Genomic DNA, 9,169 nt, shown 5'->3' with positions numbered 1-9,169 from the left:
CAGTGGTTGAGAATCTGCCTTGCAATTCAGGGACACAGGCTCAATTCCTGGTAGGGGAACTAGGATCCCACTTGCCATGCTAAGATCCCACATGCTGTGGAGCAACTAAGCCCGTGTGTGGCAACTACTGAAGTCTGCGTGCTCTGGAGCTCATGAGCTATAACCAGAGAGTCTGTGTGCTGCAACGAAAGATCCCACATGACACAGTGAAGGATCCCACATGACACGACGAAGATCCCATCTGCTGCAACTAAGACCGGATGCAGCCAAATAAATAAATATACGTATATATATTTATTTATTAAAGTACAGAAGAGATAAAGGCTTTCTCAGAAAAATGAAAAATGAGGGAATTTAGTGCTAGTAGATCTGCCTTGCAAGAAATGTTAAAAGTTCTTCAGAGAAAAGGAAAATAATATAGGTCAGAGCACTGGAGAAAGAATAAGTGAAGGTAAAGTTAAAATTCTTATTTTTCTTTCTTTTTGCCACACCATGCATCAGGGGGGATCTTAGTTCCTCAACCATGAATTGAACCCTTGCGCCTTGCCTTGGGAGCGTGGAATCTTAACCACTGGACTGCTGGGGCAATCCCTTATTTTTCTTAATCTAACATATAACAGTTTGTTAAAAATAATAATAGCAACAATGTATTTGATTATATATGCCTATGTATGTGTATGTATATCCCTTATATACATGTTTATATGTAAGTGACATGAATGACAGCAATAATGCAAAGAACATAAGGGAAGAATTAGGTTTATTTTGTTATTATAAGGTACTCACACTACTTGTGAAGCTCATAGTGTTATTTGAAAGTGGACTTGGATTAGCTATAAGTGTATGTTGCAAACAGTAAGGCAATAAAACAAAGAAGTATCATTAATATCCTAAGAAGGGAAAGAAAAATGAAACCATATAAAATGCTCAATTAAAAGTACAAAAAGCTGTGTATAAAATAGACAACCAAAAAGGACCTACCTTATAGCACAGAGAACTCTACTCAATATTTTGAAATAACCTATATGGGAAAAGAATCTGAAAAAGAGTGTAAATATGTATATGTACAACTGAGTCACTATGCTGAAACTAACACAACATTGTAAGTCAGCTGTACTCCAGTAAAATTTTAAGTGCAAAAGATATTAAAACAAAAAATTAAAATTTTTTTAATTTTTAAAAAATATAAAAGGTAGAAAAATTATGCAAGACAAAAATAGGAACAAAGAACAAGGGCAGTGAATATAAAATAGAAAGTATGGTAGATATTAATCCAATTATATCAATAATCATTTTAAACATCAATAATCTAAATACATCAAAGACAGAGATTATCAGAGTGGATCAAAAAATGACCCAGCTATATGTTGTCTACAAGAACCCCACTTTATCATTATTTTTTTAATTTTTAAAATTTTGTTTTTATTATTTATTTCCTTTTGGCTATACAGGTCTCTCTTCTCCAGTTACAGAGAGCGGGGCCGCCCTGCAGCTGCGGTATGCAGGCTTCTCACTGTGGTGGCCTGTCCCACTGGGGGCCAGAGGCTCCAGAGTGTGCGGGCTTCAGCAGCTGTGGGCTCAGTAGTTGCGGTTCTGGGCTCTAAAGCACATGCTCAATAGTTGTGGCGCGCAGGCCCAGCTGCTCGGGGGCACGCAGCATCCTCCCAGACCAGGAACAAAACCTTCGTCTCCTGCGCGGGCAGGTGGGCTGCCCTCCACCACCACTGAGCCCCCAGGGAAGCCCAAGAAATCCACTTTAAATATAAAGATACATATAGATTGAAAGCAAACAGATGGAGATAGATACATCATCTTGTGCTAAGTTGCTTCAGTTGTGTCCGACTCTTTGTGACCCTATGGACTGTAGCCCACCAGGCTCCTCTGTCCATGGGATTCTCCAGGCAAGAATCCTGGAGTGGGTTGCCATTTCCTACTCCAAGATACATCATGTTAATGCTACTCAAAAGAAATAGTAGCTATATTATTTTCGGAAAGCAGACTTCAAAACAAAGAAAATTATCAGGGATAAATAGGGGCATTATACGATAATAACACAGTCAATTCTCCAAGAAATATAACAATTCTTTTTTTTTCTTTAGTTTTTTAAAACTTAATTAATTTTTTTTTGTTTCTGTGTTTTGGTTGCGCTAGGTCTTTGTTGCTGCATGCGGGCTTTCTCTAGCTTCAGAGAGCAGGGGCTACTCTATAGCTGCAGTGACGGGCTTCTCATTGTGGAGGCTTCTCTTTGTTGCAGAGCACAGGCTCTAGGCCGCATGGGTTTCAGTAGCCATGGCACACAGGGTTAGTTGCTCCATGAAATGTGGAATCTTCCTGGACTGGGTATCAAAACCATGTCCCATGCATTAACAGGCAGATTCTTATTCTTATTGACAGACCACCAGGGCAGTCTAACAATTCTTAATGTGTATGCACCTAAGAACAGAGCATCAAAATTCATGAGACAAAACTGATAGAACTCTAAGAAGAAGTAGATGAACTACTATTATAGTTGGAGACTTCAACACCCCTTCATCAGAAATGGATAGATCCCACATGTGCTCAGTAAAGACATAGCTGAACTCAACAGCACCATCAATCAATTGGATTTAAGTGATATCTATTGACTATTTCATCCAATAGCAGCAGAATACACGTTCTTCTCAAGGTCACATAGAATGTTCATCAATATAGACCTCATTTTGGGTGATACAGCTTAACAAATTAAAAAGAAAAGAACTAACACAATGTTTGCTCTTGGATTACAATGGAATTAAATTAGAAATCAATAACAGAAAGATAGCTGGAAAATCCCAAACTAAACAACACATTTCTAAATTACACATGGGTCAAATAAGAAATTGCAAGAGATTTAAAAATGTTTTAAACTAAGTGAAAAAGAAAACACAACTTAAAATTTGTGGGATGAAAAGAAAGCAGTGCTTAGAGGTAAATTAGCAACATTGAATTTAATATACTAGAAAAGAAGAAAGATGTAAAATCAGTAACTAAGTTTTGGCCTTAAAAAACTAGAAAAAGAGAAGCAAATACGTTCCAATGTAGGTAGATGAAAAGAAATTATAAAAATTAAAGCAGAAAGAAATAAAATTAAAAATAGGAAGTCATTAGAGAAAGTCCACAAAACCAAAAGCTGGTACTTTGAAAATCAATAAAACCAATCAGCATCTAGCCAGGCTAACTAAGAAAAAAGAGAGACACACAAATTACTAATATCAGAAATGAAAAAGGATATCACTACTGACTCCATGTGCATTCAAATGATAATAAAGAAATTATGATAGACAACTCTATGCTAACAAATTTGATAACTTCAGTGAGGTGGACCAATTCCTTGAAAGACACATCTGCCAAAATTCACACAGGGAAAAACAGACTGTTTGAATAGTCCTATCTCTATTAAAGAAATTGAATCAATAATTTAAAATATTCCCAAAGAAAAAGCATCAGGCCCAATGGGCTCACTGGTGAATTCTACCAAGAATTTAAGGGAAAAATTATATCCATTTTCTATAATCTCTTCCCAAAGGTAGGAGCAGAAGAAACATTTTCTATCTCATTCTATGAATCAACATTACCCTAAGAGTAAAACCAGACAAAAACATTACAAGAAAACTACATATCAATATCTTTCATAAACATGGATGCAAAAATCCTCAGCAAAAGATCAGCAAATCAAATCTAACAATGTATAAAAATAATTGTGTACCATGACCAAGAAGCATTTATTGCAGGTTTGCAAAGCTGCTTCAATATTTGAAATCAAATTAATGTAATCCATCACATCAACAAACTAAAGAACAAAAAAACCATAAGATCATATCAGTGTATACAGAAAAAACATTTGACAAAATTCAGTGCCCATCCATGATAAATATTCTCAACAAATTAGGAATAAAGGGGAATTCCTCCTCTTGATAAAGCACAGCAACAAAAACTGACAGCTAACATCATACTTAAGAAATTTTAAGCTTTCCTTCTAAAATCAGGAATGAGGCAAGGACATCCCCTCTCACCACTGTTTTTAAGCAAGAGTGGTAAAGTTTTAGCCAATGCAAAAAGACAAGAAAAGAAAGTAAAAAGTATACGAACTGATTGGTAAGAAAGAAATAAATCTGTTCATAGATGACATGATCGTTTATGTAGGAAATCTGAATGAGTCAACCAAAAAAATCTCCTGAAACTAATAAAAGATTATAGCAAGTTTGTAGGACACAACATTACTAAACAAAAGTTAATCACTGTCCTACATACCAGTAATGAACAAGTGGAATTTGAAATATCCTATATATTAGCACCATAATAACTAAATAGTAAGGCATAAGTCTAACAAAATATGTACCAAATCTACATGAGGAAAATGACAAAGCTCTTATGAAAGAAACCAAAGATGAACTAAATTAATGGAGTGCCATTCCATGTTCATGGCTAGGAAGACTCAATATTGATGAAGTCAGTTCTTCCCAACTTGATCTATGATTCAAAGCAACTCCAGTCAAAATCTCAGCAAATTATTTTGGGGATATCAACAAACTAAATGTCAAGTTTAGATGGAAAAGCAGAAGATCTAGAATTGGCAATACAATAGTGAAGGAGAAGAACATAGATGAATAACACTGTCCAACTTGAAGACTGACAATAAAGCTATAGTAATGAAAACAGTTTATTATCGGTGAAAGCATAGACAATTAGATCAATGAAACAGACTAGAGTCCAGAAATAGATCCATATGTATGTAGTCAACTGATCTGTGACAAAATAATAAAGGCAATACAATGCAGCAAAATAAAGTTTTAGCAAATGGTGCTGGAACAATTGGACATCCACATGAAATTAACTGTTTCTATACACAGACCTAACGTCTTTCACAAAAGTTAACTAAAAATAAATCATAGACTTAAGTATAGGGTGAAAAACTCTAAAACTCCTAAAAGATAACATAACAGATAACCTTGGATATAGTGATGACCTTTTACATACACCAAAGGCATGATTCATGAAAGAAAGACTTGATAAGCTGGACTTCAATAAAATTAAAATTTTCTGCTATGCAAAAGATACTGTCAAGAGAGTGAGAATGCAAGCCACAGATGGAGAGAAAATACTAGCAAAAGATATATTTGATAAAGGACTCTTACTCAATATATAAAGCTTAAAACTCAACAATAAAATGAGCAATATAGGTGGCAAGAATACACAGAAGAACTGTACAAAAAAGATCTTCACGACCCAGATAATCATGATGGTATGATCACTCACCTAGAGCCAGACATCCTGGAATGTGAAGTCAAGTGGGCCTTAGGAAGCATCACTACGAACAAAGCTAATGGAGGTGATGGAATTCCAGTTGAGCTATTTCAAATCCTGAAAGATGATGCTGTGAAAGTGCTGAACTCAATATGCCAGCAAATTTGGAAAACTCAGCAGTGGCCACAGGACTGGAAAAGGCCAGTTTTCAGTCTAATCCTAAAGAAAGGCAATGCCAAAGAATGCTCAAACTACTGCACAATTGCACTCAACTCACACGCTAGTAAAGTAATGCTTAAAATTCTCCAAGCCAGGCTTCAACAATATGTGAACCGTGAACTTCCAGATGTTCAAGTTGGTTTTAGAAAAGGCAGAGGAACCAGAGATCAAATTGCCAACATCCGCTGGATCATTGAAAAAGCAAGAGAGTTCCAGAAAAACATCTATTTCTGCTTTATTGACTATGCCAAAGGCTTTGACTGTGTGGATCAAAATAAACTGTGGAAAATTCTGAAAGAGATGGGACTACCAGACCACCTGATCTGCCTCTTGAGAAACCTGTATGCAGGTCAGGAAGCAACAGTTAGAACTGGACATGGAACAACAGACTGGTTCCAAATAGGAAAAGGAGTACATCAAGGCTGTATATTGTCACCCTGCTTATTTAACTTATATGCAGAGTACATCATGAGAAACTCTGGGCTGGAGGAAGCACAAGCTGGAATCAAGATTGCCGGGAGAAATATCAATAACCTCAGATATGCAGATGACACCACCCTTATGGCAGAAAGTGAAGAAGAACTAAAGAGACTCTTGATGAAAGTGAAAGAGGAGAGTGAAAAAGTTGGCTTAAAGCTCAACATTCAGAAAACTAAGATCATGGCATCTGGTCCCATCACTTCATGGCAGATAGATGGGGAAACAGTGGAAACAGTGTCAGACTTTATTTTTCTGGGCTCCAAAATCACTGCAGATGGTGATTGCAGCCATGAAATTAAAAGATGCTTACTCCTTGGAAGGAAAGATATGACCAACCTAGACAGCATATTAAAAAGTAGAGACATTATTTTGCCAACAAAGGTCCATCTAGTCGAGGCTATGGTTTTTCCAGTAGTCATGTATGGATGTGATAGTTGGACTATAAAGAAAGCTGAATGCCAAAGAATTGATGCTTTTGAACTGTGGTGTTGGAGAAGACTCTTGAGAGTCCCTTGGACTGCAAGGAAATCCAACCAGTCCATCCTAAAGGAGATCAGTCCTGGGTGTTCATTGGAAGGACTGATGCTGAAGCTGAAACTCCAATACTTTGGCCACCTGATACGAAGAGCTGGCTCATTGGAAAAGACCCTGATGCTGGGAAAGATTGAGGGCAGGAGGAGAAGGGGACAACAGAGAATGAGATGGTTGGATGGCATCACCGACTCGATGGACATGGGCTTGGGTGGACTCTGGGAGTTGGGGATGGACAGGGAGGCCTGGCGTGCTGCAGTTCATGGAGTTGCAAACAGTTGGACACGACTGAGTGACTGAACTGAACTGAACTGAAAGATCTGAACAGCTATCTCACTGAAGAAAATATATAGATGGCAAAAAAAAGAAAAAAAAAAGTCTCTCAGTCATGTCTGACTCTTTGTGACCCCATGGACTGAAGCCTGCCAGGCTCTTCTGTCCATGGAATTCTCCAGGTAAGAATACTGGAGTGGGTAAACCATTCCCTTCTCCAGGGGATCTTCCCAACCCAGATATTGAACCCAGGTCTCCCATGTTGAAGGCAGATTCTTTATCATCTGAGCCACCAGGAAGGCCCAAGAATACTGGAGTGGGTAGCCTATCCCTTCTCCAGGGGATCTTCCCTACCCAGGAATTGAACCAGGGTCTCCTGCATTGCAGGCAGATTCTTTAACAGCTGAGCTACCAGGGAAGCCCTGGCAAAGAAGCAAACAAAAAGACATTCAACATCATTTGTCATTAAAGAATTGCAAATTAAAACAATGATGAGATACTACTACACAGCTATTAAAATGGCCAAAATCCAAAACACTGACAGCATCAGTGAGGATGTGGAACAAGAACATTCATTGTTGGTGGGAATGAAAAATGGTATAGCTAATATACAAGACAATTTGGTGGTTTCTTCCAAATCTACACATTCTCTTACCATATGATCCAGCAATTGTGCTTCTTGGCATTTACCCAAATGATTGAAAACTTATGTTTACACAAAAGCCTGAACATGAATGTTTATAGAAGTTTTATTAATAGTTGTCAAAAGTTGAAAGGAATCGAGATGTCCTTCAGTAGCTAAACAGACAAACTGTGGTACATCTGAATAATGTACCACAGTTTATTATTCAGCGCTAAAAAGAAATAAACTATCACGGCAAGAAAAAACATGCAAGGACCTTAAATTATATTATTAAATGAAACAAGTCACTCTGAAAAAGCTCATACTGATTTCAGCTACATAACATTCTGGAAAAGGCAAAACTATTGAATCAGTAAAAAAAAAAAATCAGTTGTTCCAAAAGGAGAAAGGGAGGTGGAACACAGAATATTTTTTTTTGTTTTTGGCAGTTGAATTCTTTTGTAGGATACTTTAATGATGGATACAAGACATTTTGCATTATTAAAACATCAAAGAAAGGTATAATCCAAGCTTTACAAAACTCTTCCAGAGAATAGAGTGAAAATCAAAACGAAACACTTCCTAACTTTTTGGATGAGGGCAGCATAATCCTGATATTAAGACCAAACTAGGATAGGATACAGAAAGGATAATTACAGAACAATTTCTGTAAATATATATATATATATATATAAGTCCTAAACAATATAATAGTGATCAAATAGTAATAATGCATCATGACAAGTTTGAATTTATTCCAGGAATGCAAGGTTGGCTTCACATTTGAAAACCAATTATGTAATTTATCACATTAAAAGTATAAAAGAATAAAGTCATATTTCAATAGATGTAGAAAAAGCATTCAATAAAAATTTAACATTTATCTGTGATAAAAAATTTTACCAACTAGTAATAAAGGAGAATTTTCTTAATATAATGATATCAAACAGAATAATCTACAGCAGATTTCACACTTAATAGTCAAGTATTGAAAACGATCTCCTTGGAACTGAAGCAAATTGAGGATATCTACCACCATCATTTCTATTTAATGTTGTATTTAATGTTGTCCTAGCCAGGACAGTAAGGCAAGAAAAAATAAAAGATATAAGGCAGTATATAACAAAGATATAACAAAACCTGTAACTATTTACTGATAGCCTGATTATGCATGGTTTAAATTAGGAAACTAAAAAGTAATCTACAGATATGGTATTAAGAATAAATTTAGCAAGGTCACTGGAAACAAAGTCAATATACAAAAATCAATTGTATTTTAATAAGCTGACAATAAGCAATTAAAAATGAAAAAAATCAACAATACAATTTTAAATAAAGAATAGAAATAAATCTGACAAAGTGTAGTCATTATTCTACACATTAAACTGTAGAATATTACTGAGAGGAAAAGAAGACTTAAAAAATTGACATATATTGTATTGATAGATCAGTAGTAACAGTATTGTAAGTGAAGTCACTCAGTCACTCCGACTCTTTGCGACCCCATGGACCGTAGCCTACCAGGCTCCTCCGTCCATGAGATTTTCCAGGCAAGAGAGCTGGAGTGGGTTGCCATTTCCTTCTCCAAACAGTATTGTAAAGTGATCAGTTTTCCCCCAATTGATCTATAGGTTCAATTCAACTGCAATAAAATTTCATACACTGTTGGTAGGAATGTAAAATGGTACAGTCTCTTTGGAAAATAGTTTGGTAGCTCCTCCAAAGTATAACAATAGTGTTACCATGTGACCCACCAATTCTAATACTAGGTATATACACAAG

The sequence above is a fragment of the Cervus canadensis genome, chromosome 1, assembly GCF_019320065.1.
Source record: "Cervus canadensis isolate Bull #8, Minnesota chromosome 1, ASM1932006v1, whole genome shotgun sequence".
Lineage (NCBI taxonomy): Eukaryota > Metazoa > Chordata > Mammalia > Artiodactyla > Cervidae > Cervus > Cervus canadensis.
Note: the sequence above shows the minus strand (reverse complement) of the source record.